Source organism: Lithobates pipiens, unplaced genomic scaffold (assembly GCF_037356315.1).
Source record: "Lithobates pipiens isolate NorthernLeopardFrog02 unplaced genomic scaffold, aLitPip1_a1.2 Scaffold_1, whole genome shotgun sequence".
NCBI lineage: Eukaryota > Metazoa > Chordata > Amphibia > Anura > Ranidae > Lithobates > Lithobates pipiens.
In genome coordinates this window covers 253976791-253999922 of record NW_027507685.1, presented here as the reverse complement: position 1 = coordinate 253999922, position 23132 = coordinate 253976791, and positions in this window count along the sequence as shown.

The following is a 23132-nucleotide window of genomic DNA, read 5'->3' as shown; positions in this document are numbered from 1 at the left end:
GTCACTACTGGTAGCATGAGGAGATACCTGGACCCTATAGAGGTTGGTGTCACTACTGGTAGCATGAGGAGATACCTGGACCCTATAGAGGTTGGTGTCACTACTGGTAGTATGAAGGTGATACCTGGACCCTATAGAGGTTGGTGTCACTACTGGTAGCATGAGGCGATACCTGGACCCTATAGAGTTTGGTGTCACTACTGGTAGCATGAGGCAATACCTGGACTCTATAGAGGTTGGTGTCACTACTGGTAGCATGAGGCAATACCTGGGCCCTATAGAGGTTGGTGTCACTACTGGTAGCATGAGGCAATACCTGGACCCTATAGAGGTTGGTGTCACTACTGGTAGCATGAGGAGATACCTGGACCCTATAGAGGTTGGTGTCACTACTGGTAGCATTAGGAGATACCTGGACCCTATAGAGGTTGGTGTCACTACTGGTAGTATGAAGGCGATACCTGGACCCTATAGAGGTTAGTGTCACTACTGGTAGCATGAGGCAATACCTGGACTCTATAGAGGTTGGAGTCACTACTGGTAGCATGAGGAGATACCTGGACCCTATAGAGATTGGTGTCACTACTGGTAGTATGAAGGCGATACCTGGACCCTATAGAGGTCGGTGTCACTACTGGTAGCATGAGGAGATACCTGGACCCTATAGAGATTGGTGTCACTACTGGTAGTATGAAGGCGATACCTGGACCCTATAGAGGTTGGTGTCACTACTGGTAGCATGAGGAGATACCTGGACCCTATAGAGGTTGGTGTCACTACTGGTAGTATGAAGGTGATACCTGGACCCTATAGAGGTTGGTGTCACTACTGGTAGCATGAGGCGATACCTGGACCCTATAGAGTTTGGTGTCACTACTGGTAGCATGGGGCAATACCTGGACCCTATAGAGGTTGGTGTCACTACTGGTAGTATGAGGAGATACCTGGACCCTATAGAGGTTGGTGTCACTACTGGTAGTATGAAGGTGATACCTGGACCCTATAGAGGTTGGTGTCACTACTGGTAGCATGAGGAGATACCTGGACCCTATAGAGGTTGGTGTCACTACTGGTAGTATGAAGGTGATACCTGGACCCTATAGAGGTTGGTGTCACTACTGGTAGCATGAGGCGATACCTGGACCCTATAGAGTTTGGTGTCACTACTGGTAGCATGAGGCAATACCTGGACTCTATAGAGGTTGGTGTCACTACTGGTAGCATGAGGAGATACCTGGACCCTATAGAGGTTGGTGTCACTACTGGTAGCATGAGGCGATACATGGACCCTATAGAGTTTGGTGTCACTACTGGTAGCATGAGGCAATACCTGGACCCTATAGAGGTTGCTGTCACTACTGGTAGCATGAGGCAATACCTGGACCCTATAGAGGTTGGTGTCACTACTGGTAGCATGAGGAGATACCTGGACCCTATAGAGGTTGGTGTCACTACTGGTAGCATGAGGAGATACCTGGACCCTATAGAGGTTGGTGTCACTACTGGTAGTATGAAGATGATACCTGGACCCTATAGAGGTTGGTGTCACTACTGGTAGCATGAGGCGATACATGGACCCTATAGAGTTTGGTGTCACTACTGGTAGCATGAGGCAATACCTGGGCCCTATAGAGGTTGGTGTCACTACTGGTAGCATGAGGCAATACCTGGACCCTATAGAGGTTGGTGTCACTACTGGTAGCATGAGGAGATACCTGGACCCTATAGAGGTTGGTGTCACTACTGGTAGCATGAGGAGATACCTGGACCCTATAGAGGTTGGTGTCACTACTGGTAGCAGGAGGCAATAACTGGTCCAACTCCTCCAGGATGGAACATCAATACATACCATTGCCAGAAGGTTTGCTGTGTCTCCCAGCACAGTCTCAAGAGCATGGAGAATATTCCAGGAGACGGCAGTTACTCTAGGAGAGCAGGACAGGGCCATAGAAGGTCCTTAACCCATCAGCAGGACTGGTATCTACTCCTTTGTGCAAAGAGGAACAGGATGAGCACTGCCAGAGCCCCACAAAATGACCTCCAGCAGGCCACTGGTGTGAATGTCTTTGATCAAACAATCAGAAACAGACTTCAGCAGAGTGGCTTGAGGGCCCGATGTCCTCTAGTGGGCCCCGTTCTCACTGCCCCGGCACCGTGGAACTCGATTGGCATTTGCCATTGAACACCAGATTAGGCAGGTCCACCACTGGAGTCCTGTGCTTTTCACAGATGAGAACAGGTTCACCCCGAGCACATGTGACAGACATGAAAGGGTCTGGAGAAGCCGAGAAGAACGTTATGTTGTCTGTAACATTGACCAGGTTGGTGGTGGGTCAGTGATGGTCTGGGGAGGCATATCTATGGAGAGACGCACAGACCTCTACAGACTAGACAATGGCACCCTGACTGCCATTGCGTATTCGGGATGAAATCCTTGGACCCTATGCTGGTGCAGTGGGTCCTGGCTTCCCCCTGGTGCACGACAGTGCCCGGCCTCATGTGGCAAGAGTATGCAACCAGTTCCTGGAGGATGAAGGAATTGATAGCATTGAATGGCCCCCACCCAAACTAAATCCAATAGAACACCTCTGGGACATTATGTGTCGGTCCATCGGATGCCGCCAGGTTGCACCTCAGTCTGTTCAAGAGCTCAGTGATGCCCTGGTCCAGATCTGGCAAAAAAATACCCCAGGACAACATCTGTGGTCTCAGGAGCATCCCCCCGACATTGTCAGGCATACATACAAGCATGTGGGGGCCCTACAAAATGAGGACCATTCTAGTTGCTGCAATTAAACCTCAGCAAAATGCATGAGCCCCCTGTAGGTTGATAATTTTCATTTCCATCAAAAGATGTGCCATCCTTTCCTTCCTAACACATTACCCAGTCCATACCAGTATAGATCCTAACACATCACCACAGTCCATACCAGTATAGATCCTAACACATCACCACAGTCCATACCAGTATAGATCCTAACACATCACCACAGTCCATACCAGTAGAGATCTAACACATTACCCAGTCCATACCAGTATACATCCTAACACATTACCCAGTCCATACCAGTATAGATCCTAACACATCACCCAGCCCATTCAGATATAGATCCTAACACATGACCCAGCCCATACCAGTATAGTTCCTAACACATGTCCCAGCCCATACCAGTATAGATCCTAACACATCACCCAGCCCATACCAGTATAGATCCTAACACATCAACCAGCCCATAACAGTATAAATCCTAACACATGACCCAGCCTATACCACTATAGATCCTAACACATCACCCAGCCCATACCAGTATAGATCCTAACACATGACCCAGCCCATACCAGTATAGTTCCTAACACATGTCCCAGCCCATACCAGTATAGATCCTAACACATCACCCAGCCCATAACAGTATAAATCCTAACACATGACCCAGCCTATACCAGTATAGATCCTAACACATCACCCAGCCCATACCAGTATAGATCCTAACACATGACCCAGCCCATACCAGTATAGTTCCTAACACATCACCCAGCCCATAACAGTATAAATCCTAACACATGACCCAGCCTATACCAGTATAGATCCTAACACATTACCCAGCCCATACCAGTATAGATCCTAACTCATGTCCCAGACCATACCAGTATAGATCCTAACACATGACCCAGACCATACCAGTATAGATCCTAACTCATGTCCCAGACCATACCAGTATAGATCCTAACACATGACCCAGACCATACCAGTATAGATCCTAACACATCACCCAGCCCATTCAGATATAGATCCTAACACATCACCCAGCCCATACCAGTATAGATCCTAACACATTACCCAGTCCATACCAGTATAGATCCTAACACATCACCCAGCCCATACCAGTATAGATCCTAACACATCACCCAGCCCATACCAGTATAGATCCTAACACATCACCCAGCCCATTCAGATATAGATCCTAACACATGACCCAGCCCATACCAGTATAGTTCCTAACACATGTCCCAGCCCATACCAGTATAAATCCTAACACATGACCCAGCCTATACCAGTATAGATCCTAACACATTACCCAGCCCATACCAGTATAGATCCTAACTCATGTCCCAGACCATACCAGTATAGATCCTAACACATGACCCAGACCATACCAGTATAGATCCTAACTCATGTCCCAGACCATACCAGTATAGATCCTAACACATGACCCAGACCATACCAGTATAGATCCTAACTCATGTCCCAGACCATACCAGTATAGATCCTAACACATCACCCAGCCCATACCAGTATAGATCCTAACATCACCCAGCCCATTCAGATATAGATCCTTTACACATGACCCAGCCCATACCAGTATAGATCCTAACACATTACCCAGTCCATACCAGTATAGATCCTAACACATCACCCAGCCCATACCAGTATAGTTCCTAACACATGTCCCAGCCCATACCAGTATAGATCCTAACACATTACCCAGTCCATATCAGTATAGATCCTAACACATCACCCAGCCCATAACAGTATAGGTCCTAACACATCACCCAGCCCATACCAGTATAGATCCTAACACATCACCCAGCCCATAACAGTATAGGTCCTAACACATCACCCAGCCCATACCAGTATAGTTCCTAACACATGTCCCAGCCCATACCAGTATAGATCCTAACACATCACCCAGCCCATATAAGTACAGCTATCCAGCATGAAATGTTTCCCCATTGAGATCTGATGTATTTTCAACGTGTTTGTTTCATTTTTTTATGAGGAGTGTATATGTAGCACTGACCCCCGAAGGAGCGGCTGGTTTTCTGGGCTTTCCGTTTACCTTCTCCCCCTCGTTGTTCTTGTCTAGGGGTTCCCGAGGTTGATGGCCCAATAACTGCAGAGACCGACACTTGAATCCCTTTTGAGGAATTTTTATTTGCATAAAACGTTGAACAGAAACTCAGTCTCTCAGTTGGGAATAGAGGGTATGGGTAGGGAAGCTCAGGCACTTGTTTGGAAAACAGCTGACACTTGAAATGTCTCTCTCTAGATCATCCAGGGAATAGCCACTCGCAACTGGATACTTCAACTGTCGGATAAATCCTGGTTCATGGATTTAGCAGCCGACAAGTGATTCAAACTTAGCAAAGTCTCTCACAGGAACTTAATTGTAACCAAAGGATGAAATTAGGAATTTTCTTACAGTACCAGAATTTGGCAGCCGGTCCAGCAATACCATAAGAATGCGGATTTACTTGGTTTTCTTATAGCTCAGCTTCCAGGTTCTTACCAAGCAGCCAGCCTCGTGCGTGGCCCTCTTCTAAAGAGTCTTCCCCCGGTTGCGGTTTGAGTTGCTGGGCCTCTCCAAAACCCGAGACGGCACCGGACCACCTTGGAATCTCCTCCTTCCAGTTACTGTGCCTCGGACTAACCAGCCCCGAGACTCGGAAAATGGATGGATCCGCACCCCAGGCCATGAGGGCCTCTGGGGGCTGGTCAGGAGGACCAGGACCACGGAGTCAGAACATACTTCTGGACAGGAAACCCAGAACTTCAGCACCTTAAGTACCCTCTCCCGGAATACACAGCGAGACAACGCACCCACTGATTGGCTCAGAGAGAGAGATTGGTACCCAATGTGTCCAACCAGACTGTGTTCTAATGCCTGTCAGAGATGATACATGCACCTATGACCAGGCAGAACCTAGTACAGTCCAGCCAAACTGATGCCAGAATCACAATTTAGTGAAATTAACCCCAAGACCCAACTATGGTCTTAGGAAAAAACTAAATTTACAACATAGCGCGTACTCTTCAGGAGTACCGGCGCTACATATATATATATATATATATATATATATATATATATATTTATATATATACACTCAGAGAGAGATGGAGAGCCAGAATTGTTAGCTTGCAGCTATAAGAGTAGATGGACTCCAGGATTGATAACTCAATGGTACCCTCTGCTGGTCATTTCTATTACTTCATTATATTACAGTGCAAAAGAGAATCCATTGTTGGAGCATACTTTTCAATCTGAGTATAACTCAGGAGAATTTTGTCCACTGGAGTAAACTCTACTACACATTTTCTCAGTTATTTACCAAGCTGTAGAAGTATGTAAGGGAAGACCGGTTTTGATTGGACTGCATTTTACCAGCATTAAAGAACTTTACAAAGCAGCATTTTCATCCCCTTAAAAAAAAATCCCCCATTATATATCTCCATCTAATTCCCCCCTATTCATGTTGTCTTTGCTCCAGACTAGCTTACACTGTAATGCCCCCCCCCCCCCACAGTCACACACTAGTATTGTATACTAGTATTGTATACTAGTATATTGTATACGATGACTCTGTACCGCAGTGCTGTACAGAGAACACTGAGCCAGTCATATCAGTCTCTGCACCAGAGGAGCTTCTCCACCAGGTGGTGCTGTTTTGCAAGCTGCTGTTGGCTCCCTCTGCTTTGCTCTCATTTGGAAGAAACATCAAGCCTGGGCCTGTCCTGCAGGCTTTTTCCCCCAACCACCATGCAGTGGGTGGGGGGAGATGAAGGTGAAGAATCTGCAGAGACACTGAGGCCTACTCCATGTGTTCAAGCTGCAATGGTCCATGGGCCTGTCCCTATGCAAGAGGAGTCCTTACCAGTCTTCCAGGATAAAGTGGTGAACAGACTTTGCCGCATTGCTAAGGAGGAACAGAAACTTGCTGTCATGAAAGGAGATCGCAGGAAAAAGAAATCCCTGCACAGTAAGTCTGAAAAAAGTAAGAGGAAAGTCTCCAAGCTGAAGTCTCTGGAAGAGGCATTGAAAAGGCAGGAGAAGTTGGTCGCCTCTCTGAAGGAGAGCAGCGGTGTGTTCAGAGAAAAGTGTGAGAATGAGGAGAGATTCCAACAGATGAAGGAAAGTGCCTGTACCAGTAGCAGAGGGTGGATGCCAGAGCAACGGCGACAGTATAGATGGGGGGGGGGGTAAGGAACTGGCTTCACATGGTGGCCCCAGTACTATCCCTGTCTTAGGATCTGTCATGTCTGAGTCAGTATCTGCCCTCCTCCCTCCCCAGCAGCCTGGGTTATCTCAGGAGGAGGTTGAGGAAAATGGTGCATTGCATCAGATCATAAGAGAGATTAAATCGCTCTTGAGTGGCACTGACTTGTCAGATGAGGATCATGATAAAGGAGTGCTTGCTGAAAATCTCTCTCCCAGTGTGTGGAGGACTTTCTTGAGATTGCACCTGCCAAAAGATCCTTGCAATCAGCAGGGAATGCAGGATTAGCTGGCTGTGAGGAGTCCCAAATGGACACTAACAGTGCAGAGCAGGAATGTTGCATGAACATTGAAACTGCAGAGCAGGAGAGCCATAAGAATGCTGAAACAGCTGGTGTTTTTTTTCTAAACATAAGACTTTACTTGATGACAGGACTGCTGGTACTTCTAGGACTATGGTGAGCAGGACTGTTGCGATCGAGGGGAAGAGGGAGGATCAAGTGGTAAGTGGTGAGTAATTTACCAAACCAGATTTCAGAGGTTCCTAGCCAGTTAGTATTCCTATGCAACCAGTCAATCTATCCCAGTTAAGAATTATGCTAAGCCTGTGTTGGGACAAAGTCATGCTGCTGGTGGTGGTGGAAGGGAGCCAGTTGTGCGACATTCACCTAACGCACCTTCCATTAAATGCAGGAATGTAGTACAGCTCTGGTGGGAAGAAGGAGGTAGTCCACCTATCAGGAGGATGGTTGTGGATAAGATCCAGCCATGGGATTTAAGATTATCAGTCGGGCTGGTTCCTTTTGAACATGATTTGTCATTTTTGCATCCAGAATCACTGGATCTGGTTTGGGAACAGTTTGAGCATGTATATGGGGGCCAGCTGGACTGGAAGGGGCTTGTCCCCAAAGTTGTCTCACAAAAGCCCTTTGACTATCCTGACAAAAAATTAGTCTATACCCCCCCCCCCCCCCCCCCGAGGATTTATGGGTCTGGTTGAGGTTTGGTGAAACATTATGTCCCCTAAAAAAGATTGTGGATGATAGAGGAATCTGGATGGGTGTGTGGTCGGTGTCAATGAGGTTGAGTGTCTGTGGGAATGTGTTCCAGCATTTGCCCTCCTACACCTTTATTGGTAGAGATAGGATTACTGCCTTTTACCCTGTGCCATAAATGTGGAGTCAAGGGACATTTTTCCTCTAAATGTCCAGAACAGAAGTGCTCTTTGTGCCAGGAAGTGGAGCATCTGGCAAGGGACTGTAACATCATTAAATGTAACCTATGTGATAAGGTTGGTCACCCTTATAGCTGGTGCCCTGAGCCTTTGCACAATAAGCCAGAGTTAGTGGAGGAATTCTTCCGTCTGGATAGAGAGGAGTCTGGGTTGGCAGAGTTTGTACCGGGGATCCTAGTTTCTTTGTCCCGTCAGAATCTGTGTTGGGAAATGAAGAGAAGATGGCAATGTTTATATGTAAAAGAGAGGAACTGAAAGAACTAGTTGAGCAAGACACACGGTCAGCGTATAATAAGATTAAAAAGGAAAGGTATTTGTGGGGAAATAAAATTGGTAAATCCCTGGCAAGGATGTTAAAAAAAAAAATAACAGCAAATTATATAGAAAAAATACAAGAGAGTACAGGAAAAATGGTATATAACACAACAGGGATAGCAGAAATTTTTCAAGAATACAATGCGAAATTATACGCCATTAATAAGAACAACTGAGCAAAAAAATAAAAGAAAGGATAAAATAAGAGCTTTATTTGGAAGAGACAGAATTAAAAGGAATTAAAAGGAGCAAAAGGAACGGGTTGGAGGAAATGGTAACAGAGGAAGAGATAAGAAAAATACTAAAAGAAGCCCCTCTGGGTAAGAGTGCAGGCCCGGATGGCCTAACAACACTATATTACAGAAAGTTCAGGGATATTCTGGTCCCAAAGTTATGCACATATATTAATGGGATAGGTACAAAGAAGGCAATAAGGAAGGAGGCTTTAGAGGTGGCCATGGCCATAATACCGAAAGAGAGAAAGGATGCTACACATTACTTATAGGCCAATTTCATTGTTAAATGACGACATTAAGTTGTTTGCCAAGGTAATGGCGGGAAGGTTGAGACCATTAATGAGTGAGCTAGTACATGCTGATCAGACTGGTTTCATACCTGGAAGAGAGTGTCGGATTAATGGAATCAGGGTATTGTTGGTGATGCACGAAATAAAGGAGGCCGTGACCCCCGGTCTACTCCTGTCAATTGATGCTGAAAAAGCATTTGACAGGGTAGACTGGGGGTTCATGGGAGAGGCCCTTGTGGCGAGGGGTATAGGGAACAGATATATGAAGTGGCTGGGCGCACTTTACAAACACCCCACAGCAAGGGTGACAGTGAATGGCGCCATGTCAGGGCTCTTTGAAATGTACAATGGTACATTGCCAAGTTGTTTGCCAAGGTAATGGCGGGAAGGTTGAGACCATTAATGAGTGAGCTAGTACATGCTGATCAGATTGGTTTCATACCTGGAAGAGAGTGTCGGGATAATGGAATAAGGGTATTGTTGGTGATGCATGAAATAAAGGAGGCCGTGACCCCCGGTTTACTCCTGTCAATTGATGCTGAAAAAGAATTTGACAGGGTAGACTGGGGGTTCACGGGAGAGGCCCTTGTGGCAAGGGGTATAGGGAACAAATATATGAAGTGGCTGGGCGCACTTTACAAACACCCCACAGCAAGGGTGAAAGTGAATGGCGCCGTGTCAGGGCTCTTTGAAATGTACAATGGTACTAGACAAGGGTACCCCCATCCCTCCTACTGTTCGTACTGTCACTTGAACCATTGCTGGCAAAAAATACGACAGGATGTGAACATTAGGGGGCTTAGGTTGGGAGAAGCGGAACATAAGTTGGCTGCATATGCCGACGATATACTGTTCTTTTGTAACCTGCCCGAGGATAACTCTGCACAATTTAATGAAAAAACTGAAATGGTATGGAGAATGCTTGAATTTTGAAATAAACCCGGCGAGGTCTGAGATCCTGAATATGGGTGTCCCCCTAGAGGAGGCACTGATATATCAGGAGGAGGTCCCATTTATTTGGAGATGGAAAGAGTTAAAATACCTAGGGGTTAAGATTACAATGCACATGGATATGTTCTACCAATCAACTTCCTGCCACTGCTGAATGAAATTAAAAAGGACTTAAGCAAGATAGCGTCAAGACATGTGTCTTGGTTGGGGAGAATTAATATATTTAAAATGAGCCTTTTGCCAAAGATCATGTACCAATTTCAGATGCTGCCGATCTCCCACAAGCATACTTTAAAACATGGAAGACAATATTCCTTAGGTATATTTGGAAGGGGAAAAAATCAAGAATAAGTCTACAAATACTAACTCGAGAGAGAAAGCTGGGGGGTCCTTCTGGGCCCCTCCCACAGCTCTGCTCTCTCCCCTTGTGCAGGGTGACCGGTCTTGTCTCCACCCCCCTCCTGCCATTTTCTGCAAGCTGCCTATAGTGGGTGGAACCTTCTGGGCCCCTCCCACAGCTCTGCTCTGTCCCCTTGTGCAGGGTGACCGGTCTTGTCTCCACCCCCCTCCTGCCATTTTCTGCAAGCTGCCTATAGTGGGTGGAACCTTCTGGGCCCCTCCCACAGCTCTGCTCTCTTACCTTGTGCAGGGTGAATGGTCTTGTCTCTGCCCCCCTCCTATAGTTTTCTGCAGGCAGCCTATAGTGGGTGGAACCTGCTGCCCCCCCCCCCCCACAGCTCTGCTCTGTCCCCTTGTGCAGGGTGACCGGTCTTGTCTCCGCCCCCCTCCTGCCGTTTCCTGCAAGCTGCTTATAGTGGGTGGAACCTGCTGGGCCCCTACCACAGCTCTGCTCTCTTACCTTGTGCAGGGTGACTGGTCTTGTCTCTGCCCCCCTCCTGTAGTTTTCTGCAGGCAGCCTATAGTGGGTGGAAACTGATGGGCCCCTCCCACAGCTCTGCTCTCTCCCCTTGTGCAGGGTGACCGGTCTTGTCTCTGCCCCCCTCCTGCCGTTTTCTGCAAGCTGCCTATAGTGGGTGGAACCTTCTGGGCCCCTCCCACAGCTCTGCTCTCTTACCTTGTGCAGGGTGACTGGTCTTGTCTCTGCCCCCCTCCTATAGTTTTCTGCAGGCAGCCTATAGTGGGTGGAACCTGCTGCCCCCCCCCCCCCCCCCCACTGCTCTGCTCTGTCCCCTTGTGCAGGGTGACCGGTCTTGTCTCCGCCCCCCTCCTGCCGTTTCCTGCAAGCTGCTTATAGTGGGTGGAACCTGCTGGGCCCCTACCACAGCTCTGCTCTCTTACCTTGTGCAGGGTGACCGATCTTGTCTCCGCCCCTGTGTAACTTCAAGGGTCACAATTGCAACCCCACCCCATGCTCCAGGGGGCCCATTCAGCTTCCCTATACACCTGGACAGGAGGAGCAGCACATAGAGGAACCAATACCCTTGATTTTCCTCCTGCAGCCACTGAAACCCTACTTCTCCTCCTCTCCCTCCTGCTGCTGTGGGGGTTGTATTAGTATGGAGAGCGGGGAAAGGGGCTGCTATATATGCCATTTACCGGCCCTTTCCTTTCCTGAATGGACAGAGTCAATGATGGGTACTGATCGCTATCTCTGTTCATTCATAACTGAAGCATAGTAAACTGTGTTTTTTATGCTTTAGTTTGTGAATGAACTGGAAGCTCTGTAGAGAGCTATTCCTTTCCATTCATTCCTTGCAGCTGAGGCTTCCGAGATTGAGGGCTGTGTCCTCAATCACATATCTCTGTCTCAAGGGTTAAACAGCAGAGTTTAGACCCCTAATAGCCCTCCAAAGCCCCCCACGGTTCTCCTAGAAAACTGGTAAAAAGTAATAAAAAAAATAAAATTGTAAATATAAATACATAGAATAAAATGGTAAAAAATAATAACAAAAATAAACTAACAAAAATAATCACTTGCCCTCCAGAAAATTTACTCCACTTCATGACCGGGGCCATTTTTTGCGATTCGGCACTGCGTCACTTTAACTGACAATTGCTCGGTCGTGCGACTTTGTACCTGAACAAAATTGGCGTCCTTTTTTTCCCCCACAAATAGAGCTTTCGTTTGGTGGTATTTAATCGCCTCTCTGTGTTTTGTTTTGTTTTTTCGCTATAAACAAAAGAGCGTCAATTTTGAAAAAAAACACAATATCTTTTACTTTTTGCTATAATAAATATCCCAAATTTTTGAGTTTAGGCCGATACGTATTCTCCTACATATTTTTCGTAAAAAGAAATCTGAATAAGCGTATATTGATTGGTTTTCGTGAAAGTTATAGCATCTACGAAATAGGGGATCGTTTTTTGGCATTTATTATTATTATATTTTTTCACTAGTAATGGCGGCGATCTGCGATTTTTATCGTAACTGCGAAATTATGGCGGACACGTCAGACACTTTTGACACATTTTTGGGACCACTGACAATTATACAGCGATCAGTGCTATAAAAAAAAATGCACTGATTACTGTATAAATGTCACTGGCAGGGAAGGGGTTAACACAAGGGGGCGATCAAGGGGTTAAATGTGTTCCCTGTGTGTGTGTGTGTTCTAACTGTGGGGGGAGGGGACTGAGTAGGAGGAGACAGAGATCGATGTTGATACCTAGTATGAACACACGATCTGTCTCCTCTCCCCTGAAAGAACAGACACCCACAAATCCCGGTTCTCTCTCTGACGCAAGCGATCGCGGGAGCTCGGTGGTCATTGCGCCCGCCGGGCACTTGCATCGGGGTTGGGCATATGCTGCGGGTGTGCGCGCCCCTAGTGGCCAAAGGGTGAAGGGATGTAGCATTGTTTCGCCCAGCCGTGCCATTCTGTCGCAGTAAAACTGCAAGCGGTTAACTGACATTTGCGCGGACGTGCAAATTAAATTGATGTCATTTTTTTCCCACAAATAGAGCTTTCTTTTGGCGGTAATTGATCACCGCTGTGGTTTTTATTTTTTGCGCTATAAACAAAAAAAGAGCGACAATTTAAAAACATAGTTACATAGTAGGTGAGGTTGAAAAAAGGACACAAGTCCATCAAGTCCAACCTATATGTGTGATTATATGTCAGTATTACATTGTATATCCCTGTATGTTGCGGTCAGTCAGGTGATTAATAGTTTCTTGAAACTATCAATGCTCCCCGCTGAGATCACCGCCTGTGGAAAGGAATTCCACATCCTTGCAGCTCTTACAGTAAAGAACCCTCTATGTAGTTTAACCCTTTCATGACTAAGCCTATTTTTGACATTTGGTGTTTACAAGCCTATTTTTGCTAGAAAATTACTTGGAACCCCCAAACATTATAAATATATTTTTTAGCAGAGACTCTAGAGAATAAAATGTCGATTGTTGCAATATTTTATGTCACACGGTATTTGCGCAGCGGTGTTTTAAACGCAACTTTTTGGGAAAAGGGACACTTTCATGAATTTGAAAAAAAAAAGAAACAGTAAAATTAGCCCAATTTTATTTTTTTTGCATAATGTGAAAGATGATGTTACGCCGAGTAAATAGATACCAAACATGTCAGGCTTTATAATTGCACGCACTCGTGGAATGGCGACAAACTACGGTGCTTAAAAATCTCCATAGGCGACCCTTAACAAAATAAATTCCGGTTACCAGGTTAGAGTTACAGAGGAGGTAGTGTGCTAGAATTATTGCTCTCATTCCAGTCTGTCCCTAGCCGCCAGAAGCGGCGGTTTGTTGATCAGGGCTCTCGATGGAACGGGAGTCTTGGAAAGAGCGGCGGGAGGGGGCAGGAAGCGCCCCCTCCAGCTCCTCCGGCATAACAGCCCATCGGCTTTTAGCTGCATCGGTTGTTATCGCTGGAAAGTCGATCGCCCGCTCTGAAAAACGGTACCGGGATGATGCCTGCAGGTGTGGGCATCATCCCGGGAATAACCCCCGAAAGCCGAGTACGGACATCTGCGTACGCTCGGCAGGAAGGGGTTAAGGTTAAACCCTTTTCCTTCTCATTTTAATGAGTGGCTGCGTGTCTTGTTAAACTCCCTTATGCAAAAAAGTTTTCTCCCTATTGTGGGGTCACCAGTCCGGAATTTATAAAAGGAATATCTTATCCCATCTCAAGAGTCTCTTCTCCAGAGAGAATAAGTCCAGTGCTCCCAACCTTTCCTCATTATTCAGATAGGGATGTGGGTCAGAACAGGATCTGATAGAAGGGTGGGGGAGGGTGGGCACTATGCATTATTATTCTCTTAGGAGCGCCCAAAGTTGTCCCAGGTCTGTTATAATCCTATAGTGTAGTGATGGTGAACCTTGGCACCCCAGATGTTTTAGAACTACATTTCCCATGATGCTCATGCACTCTGCAGTATAGTGAAGCACCATGGGAAATGTAGTTCCAAAACATCTGGGGTGCCAAGGTTCGCCATCACTGCTCTAGTGTATACTAAAAAATGTTTTTTTTTTTGCTTTGCACTGCTAAAGTGTTTGGGTTTGGCGTGAAGAAAAACCCTACTATCAGTGCCACATATCAGTACCTATTAGTGTCCATCAGTGCCTCCTAATAGTGCCCATTAGTGCCTATCAGTGCCTCTTAATAGTGCCCATCAGTGCCTTCTATTAGTGCCTATCAGTGCCTCCTAATAGTGCCTATCAGTGCCGCCTGCCAGTGCCTTCTATTAGTGCCCATCATTGCCGCCCATCAGTGCCTCCTCATCAGTGCCACATATAGTTCCGCCTGTCAGTGCCCATCAGTGCCTCCTAATAGTGCTCATCAGTGTCTACTATTAGTGCCTATCAGTGCCTCCTAATAGTGCCCATTAGTGCCTCCTATTAGTGCCCATCAGTGCCTCCTATTAGTGCCTATCAGTGCCTCCTAAGAGTGCCCATCACCCCTTCAACCTCTGCAGCAATGCTGGCAGCACTCATATGTCTATTTCCCAAAGACAACCTCTGGATATGACGCTGAGCACGTGACCTCAACTTCTTTGGTGGACCATGGCGAGGCCTGTTCTGAGAGGAACCTGTCCTGTTATACCGCTGTATGGTCTTGGCCACCGTGCTGCAACTCAGTTTCAGGGTCTTGGAAATCTTGTTATAGCCTAGACCATCTTTATGTAGAGCAACAATTCTTTTTTTTTTTCAGATCCTCAGAGAGTTCTTTGCCTTGAGGCGCCATGTTGAACTTCCAGTGACCAGTATGAGAGAGTGAGAGCGATAACACCAAATCTAACACACCTGCTCCCCATTCACACCCGAGACCTTGTTACACTAACGAGTCACATGACACCGGGGAGGGAAAATGGCTAATTGGGCCCAATTTGGACATTTTCACTTAGGGGTGTACTGACTTTTGTTGCCAGCGGTTTAGACATTAATGGCTGTGTGTTGAGTTATTTTGAGGGGACGGCAAATTTACACTGTTATACAAGCTGTACACTCACTACTTTACATTGTAGACAAGTGTCATTTCTTCAGTGTTGTCACATGAGAAGATAGAATAAAATATTTACAAAAATGTGAGGGGTGTACTTACTTTTGTGAGATACTGTATATACATATTTTTTATAGATCCATGTAGGATAGATGTGCCTTCATTTTCCCCTACACTATGTGGACTGCACCTTGGAAACCTGGCCTGCTCTTTAAATGCTTCCCTTGGCCTGGACGGGTTCTCCTGCTTCAGCCCCGGGTCAGACATTCGTTGCACATCCTCATTCCACATTTACATGCTGGTTTTTCTTGAGCCGACTTGTAAGTATTCCATTTTTTTTCCCCTGACAAGGAGTTATTATTAATTTTCATATTTACATCTTTAGATTTTACCTAGCATCAGGCTTCTGATGAAGTGGACTTGATCCACGAAACGCGTTAAGCCCTAGAATGCCAAGATATTTTATTCATTAGAATCTGCCTACTATTATCAATTTAATGTGAATTTATTCCATTTATTATGAATTTCCTATTTGTCGGCTCTTATCTGTTTTTATCTCATTTTATTATCATCGGAAACTGCAATCATGTATGATCATGGAATGTCTAATCATGACTGTCTTCATGAATATACAACTACATGTACTCTATGTATGATTATTATTATTGATTTAGGTGACAAGCCTCAATTAATGTCCCAGAACCTTTGCTATATTTGCTTCTATGTACAAAACAGGGATGGAGACATGTCACTATGGGTGTGCCGGGTCACAACTTGTATTTTCTATGACCTATATACAGAGGGGTCGCTGACCTCTATACAGAGGGGTCACTGACCTATATACAGAGGGGTCACTGGCCAATATACAGAGGGGTCGCTGGCCAATATACAGAGGGGTCACTGACCTATATACAGAGGGGTCACTGACCTATATACAGAGGGATCACTTACCTATATACAGAGGGATCACTGACCTATATATAGAGGGGTCTCTGACCTATATACAGAGGGATCACTGACCTATATATAGAGGGGTCTCTGACCTATATACAGAGGGATCACTGACCTATATACAGAGGGGTTGCTGACCTATATACAGAGGGGTCGCTGACCTTTATACAGAGGAGTCACTGACCTATATACAGAGGGGTCGCTGACCTATATACAGAGGGGTCGCTGACCTATATACAGAGGAGTCACTGACCTATATACAGAGGGGTCACTGGCCTATATACAGAGGGGTCACTGACCTATATACAGAGGAGTCACTGACCTATATACAGAGGGGTCACTGACCTATATACAGAGGGGTCACTGACCTATATACAGAGGGGTCACTGACCTATATACAGAGGGATCACTGACCTATATACAGAGGGGTTGCTGACCTATATACAGAGGGGTCGCTGACCTTTATACAGAGGAGTCACTGACCTATATACAGAGGGGTCGCTGACCTATATACAGAGGGGTCGCTGACCTTTATACAGAGGAGTCACTGACCTATATACAGAGGGGTCGCTGACCTATATACAGAGGGGTCGCTGACCTTTATACAGAGGAGTCACTGACCTCTATACAGAGGGGTCGCTGACCTATATACAGAGGAGTCACTGACCTATATACAGAGGGGTCACTGACCTATATACAGAGGAGTCACTGGTACAGGGGGAGTAACATTTATTTCTTGACCACTGATCTATATAGAGCAGTCAGAGGTCAGTGATCTATATACAGAGGGGTCAGACTTCACTGACCTATATACAGAGATCTCCGCTCTATATACAGAGGGGTCAGAGGTCACACGCTTCTGATATACAGAGGTGTCATGTCAGGGTTCCCACAGGATTATTCATCAATATATAGGAGGGTCAGGGGTCACATAGGATCTCATCTATGCACAGGGGTCAAGGGTCACATCGGATCTCATCTATGCACAGGGGTCAGAGTTCACTGATCTATATACAGAGAGGATCAGAGGTCACTTAGGTCCACTGACCTACATATGAAGGGGGTCAGAGGTCACACTGTTCTGATATACAGAGGGGTCATGTCAGGGTTCACACAGGATTATTCATCAATATATAGGAGGGTCAGGGGTCACATAGGATCTCTCATTTATGCACAGGGGTCAGGGGTCAGACCATGGACTGCACTTCTCTAATGAAGCTGTAAATCTGGTTGGTTTCTATGGACAACAGTCTCCTCCCACCACCTATCAGGGAACTCCAGGGAACACACCGATTGAAAAAAACACTAAAAATGTGTTTTTGCTCCTGTCTGTGTCCCCATCGGAAACATTTCCTCTCACTTCCTGTCACTTCAACCCTTTCCCTGCTCTATCCATAAAGATTTGGCTAAAGTTGTCTTTTGCCAGTCTATGTAATCTGATGAGATTTCTGGTGTCACCTCCAAACCCCAAACTTCTCACCCACAGCCAAGCATATAGAAATGGCTCTGCTCTGCTCCTGCACGAGCGAGATATATGAACCAAAATCTGCCCAAAACTCCCCCCGATGTAATGACAGCACAGCAGACAGACCAGGTGAGCAGAACAGAAGGTTTATTACACAGAATAGCAGATGATTGGTGGAGCAGTTTTGGGTAGAAATATGATAAATAAATAACAGATTCTGAAGTCGGAGCTGCCTGCTGGCCTCCTGGGTCTTGTAGCAACGACGTGATTGGCTGGTTGGTGGTCCCCAGGCTTCCTATCACAGAGGTGATTGGCTGCTTGTTTACCCCCACGTCTTGTTTTAGGAAGGTGATTGGCTGGTTAGTGGCACCCGCATCTTGTACCAGGAAAGCGATCGGCTGACCGTTTGCTTCTGGGTCTTCGTTGGCAGAAATCTCATCCTCAATTGTCCTTATGTTTGATTAAACCCCCGGGGAGATTTTCCCTCACTTCCTGTCCCTATGACATCTGTTTTGTCACCATGATAAGAAGTTTAAATTCCTCCTGCCTGCAGCAGACTGAGGAAATCTCAGACTAGGCAAAGGCACAGACTGGAGATCAAGGATGGCTTATTAACGATAAAAGGTGAGAGTGTGGGGTGTCACCGGCACAGGAAGTGAGAGGGTGGGGGTGTCACCGGCACAGGAAGTGAGAGGATGGGGGTGTCACCGTCACAGGAACTGAGAGTGTGGGGTGTCACCAGGACAGGAAGTGAGGGCAGGGGGTGTCACCATGACAGGAAGTGAGAGGGCGGGGGGTGTCACCGGGACAGAAATAGTAGCATAGCATCTCTCCCCCCCCCTCCTTATCGGAAGTGACGTTCGGTCACGGCCATCTTACTACACCCCACACTTGTATGCAGTCATTCTACAGTCAGAAGGCGGCGAGCGGACATCTTTATACACCCACCGAAGTCTTACATTTTACTGCTATTGTTACAAATAATCTGATCGGATATAGTGATATACAGGATTAAGAAATCCCTGACATTGTTTTGACGTTAATTTTTAAAAGCAGCGGTGTTTTGTCAGATCAGCGGGTTTGTCACTGCTTAAAAAAATGACTTCAAAATAATTTCATAGATTTCTAAATCTTTTATATCACTGTATAAAATCCGATTATATGCAAAAATATTTGTGAAGTGTAAGACTTTGGTGGGTGTATAAAGATGTCCGCTTGCCGCCTTCTGAATATAGGCTTAATGCATACGAGTGTGGGGTGTACCAAGATGGCCACGACCAAACGTCACTTCCGGTACGGATAATTTCGGTCACCATGGAGACGCAGTACAGGTGCATGGCTCGTTCCGGGGATTCTGGGAGTTGTAGTCCGCCCTCAGCTCTGTGCTCGGTGAGGGGCGCTTGGTGGGCTCTCAGGCTTTATTCTGGGGGGAGGGGGATGATCTGTATGGGCTTGTCATGGTGGTCCTCATCCCCGGACATTCCTGTGTTTATATTCTCTACTCCTCTGAGGAGATTTCACCTCACTTCCGGTCATGGGGACACCTTCTGAGGAGAAGACATCTTCATCCATAGAGAACAAGAACAATACTATAGAACGGGCCGAGATCCCCCCAGAGTCTATTATTATGAGGGTCTCTATCAGGTTCTATTATTATGGGGGTCTCTATCGGGGTTCTATTATTATGGGGGTCTCTATCGGGGTTCTATTATTATGGAGGTCTCTATGAGGTTCTATTATTATGGGGGTCTATATCGGGTTCTATTATTATGGGGGTCTCTATCGGGGTTCTATTATTATGGGGGTCTCTATCGGGGTTCTATTATTATGAGGGTCTCTATCAGGTTCTATTATTATGGGGGTCTCTATCGGGGTTCTATTATTATGGGGGGTCTCTATGAGGTTCTATTATTATGGGGGTCTATATCGGGTTCTATTATTATGGGGGTCTCTATCGGGGTTCTATTATTATGGGGGTCTCTATCAGGTTCTATTATTATGGGGGTCTCTATCAGCTTCTATTATTATGGGGGTCTATATCGGGTTCTATTATTATGGGGGTCTCTATCGGGGTTCTATTATTATGGGGGTCTCTATCGGGGTTCTATTATTATGGGGGTCTCTATCGGGCTCTATTATTATGGGGGTCTCTATCGGGTTCTATTATTATGGGGGTCTCTATCAGGTTCTATTATTATGGGGGTCTCTATCAGGTTCTATTATTATGGGGGTCTCTATCAGCTTCTATTATTGTGAGGGTCTCTATCGGGTTCTATTATTATGGGGGTCTCTATCGGGGTTCTATTATTATGGGGGGTCTCTATCAGCTTCTATTATTATGGGGGTCTATATCGGGGTTCTATTAATATGGGGGTCTCTATCAAGTTCTATTATTATGGGGGTCTCTATCGGGTTCTATTATTATGGGGGTCTCTATCGGGGTTCTATTAGTATGGGGGGGGTCTCTATCAGGTTCTATTATTATGGGGGTCTCTATCGGGGTTCTATTAATATGGGGGTCTCTATCAAGTTCTATTATTATGGGGGTCTATATCGGGTTCTATTATTATGGGGGTCTCTATCGGGGTTCTATTATTATGGGGGTCTCTATCAGCTTCTATTATTATGGGGGTCTCTATCGGGTTCTATTATTATGGGGGTCTCTATCAGGTTCTATTATTATGAGGGTCTCTATCAGCTTCTATTATCGTGAGGGTCTCTATCGGGTTCTATTATTATGGGGGTCTATATCGGGTTCTATTATTATGGGGGTCTCTATCGGGGTTCTATTATTATGGGGGTCTCTATCGGGTTCTATTATTATGGGGGTCTCTATCGGGTTCTATTATTATGGGGGTCTCTATCGGGTTCTATTGTTATGGGGGTCTCTATCAGCTTCTATTATTATGGGGGGTCTCTATCGGGGTTCTATTATTATGAGGGTCTCTATCAGGTTCTGTTATTATGAGGGTCTCTATCGGGTTCTATTATTATGGGGGTCTCTATCGGGTTCTATTATTATGGGGGTCTCTAACGGGTTCTATTATTATGGGGGTCTCTATCGGGTTCTATTATTATGGAGGTCTCTATCGGGTTCTATTATTATGGGGGTCTATATCAGGTTCTATTATTATGGGGGTCTCTATCGGGTTCTATTGTTATGGGGGTCTCTATCAGCTTCTATTATTATGGGGGGTCTCTATCGGGGTTCTATTATTATGGGGGTCTCTATCGGGTTCTATTATTATGGGGGTCTCTATCAGCTTCTATTATTATGGGGGTCTCTATCGGGGGTTCTATTATTATGGGGGTCTCTATCAGGTTCTGTTATTATGAGGGTCTCTATCAGGTTCTATTATTATGGGGGTCTCTATTGGGTTCTATTATTATGGGGGTCTCTATCGGGTTCTATTATTATGGGGGTCTCTATCAGCTTCTATTATTATGGGGGTCTCTATCGGGGGTTCTATTATTATGAGGGTCTCTATCAGGTTCTGTTATTATGAGGGTCTCTATCAGGTTCTATTATTATGGGGGTCTCTATCGGGGTTCTATTATTATGGGGGTCTCTATCGGGTTCTATTATTATGGGGGTCTCTATCAGCTTCTATTATTATGGGGGTCTCTATCGGGGGTTCTATTATTATGGGGGTCTCTATCGGGGGTTCTATTATTATGGGGGTCTATCGGGTTCTATTATTATGAGGGTCTCTATCGGGTTCTATTATTATGGGGGTCTCTATCAGGTTCTATTATTATGGGGGTCTCTATTGGGTTCTATTATTATGGGGGTCTCTATCAAGTTCTATTATTATGGGGGTCTCTCTCAGGTTCTATTGTTATGAGGGTCTCTCTCAGGTTCTATTATTATGAGGGTCTCTATCAGGTTTTTTGAGGGTCTCATTCAGTTGTGGACCTGAATGGTGGGATCATGGTGGGTTGGTTGATCTTTCCCATGGTGCACCTTCTATGGGAGTCGCTCACACATCGCAGGAACACATTTATGTCTCGCGGTGCCAGTCGCTGTCAGTGGCAGCCCAATGAGGGATCGCACCCGCTGTGCACTTCCTCACCGGAAATTGCACATGTCTGATTTTCCCTCTATAGTGCTGCGTTGCCAACATAACACATCACCATCCGTCGTCTTGGTGTGAGTGCCCCCTCAGTCCTGTCCTATGATTACCATTCACCAGATTCCACCAATCAGTAGCTGATGATTGATGGAGGTGATCCGGATCCATCCAGAACACCATGGCTCCGCTGAGGACCGCTCTCAGCAAGAACTGAGCACCCCATAAATAGGTCACCCAGAGTTTAAGATCCACGTAGAAGAAGTCTAATCGGGGGCGCCGGACCAAAAGTCCAAGAGCCCCAAATATTTTCACGTTATTGTTTAACTAGGTTACCAGTTTGGAGTTACAGAGGAGGTCTAGCGATAGAATTATTGCTCTCACTATAACAGTCGCAGCGATACCTCACATGTGTGGTGTGAACACCGCTTACGTATGCGTTCGCTTCTGCGTGTGAGCACGGGGGGATGGGGGCACCTTACATTTTTTTATTTTATTTTTTACAGTGTCCCTTTAGTTATTTTTTTTTTCATGTGTGTGTAAAGGCAGGTGTCCCAATACTTTTGGTAATATAGTGTAAGACAACAAAAGGCCTCTGTAGAAGTGATTAGTAATTGTTTGTTTTTCTTTTCCTCTTCAGTCGTATCACAGCGGCCATTTTTACTTCTGGAACATGTGACAGGAAGTTCTCAGGATACATCCATGATCCCGGGGTGACAACACTCGAAATACCAGTAATTGTAAGTAAAAGGAAACAATGTATCATATCAGTATGTGGCGCTGGATGGGGGGAAAAGTCCACCCTAATGCTGGGTTTACATGGATGCGATTCGGGAAACGCACAGGAATCATTGCATTTTCCGCATAGCAATCGCACTGTGTTCATGCCATCTGCTGCGGGTGTCAATTAAAACTTAACGACGCCCCAAAAGCAGGTCGCAGAAAGAGGTGTATTTGCTAAAATCGGATCGCGTGGATACAAACTCCCATGCGATCCGATTCCAGTGCAGGAAAAGAAAGAGTGCCAACACCTTTTTCATGCTGATGCAGTGCGATTTGAGCCGTTTGAAATGATGGGCTCCAATCTCACTGCACATAATCACTTTGCTGATTCGCTCAGGAATGCGGTGCGATTCCTGTGTTAATTACATACGATGTAATGAACCCAGCCTAACGCCGTACTAAACCCAGCCCTCAAATTTTCCACTCGCATT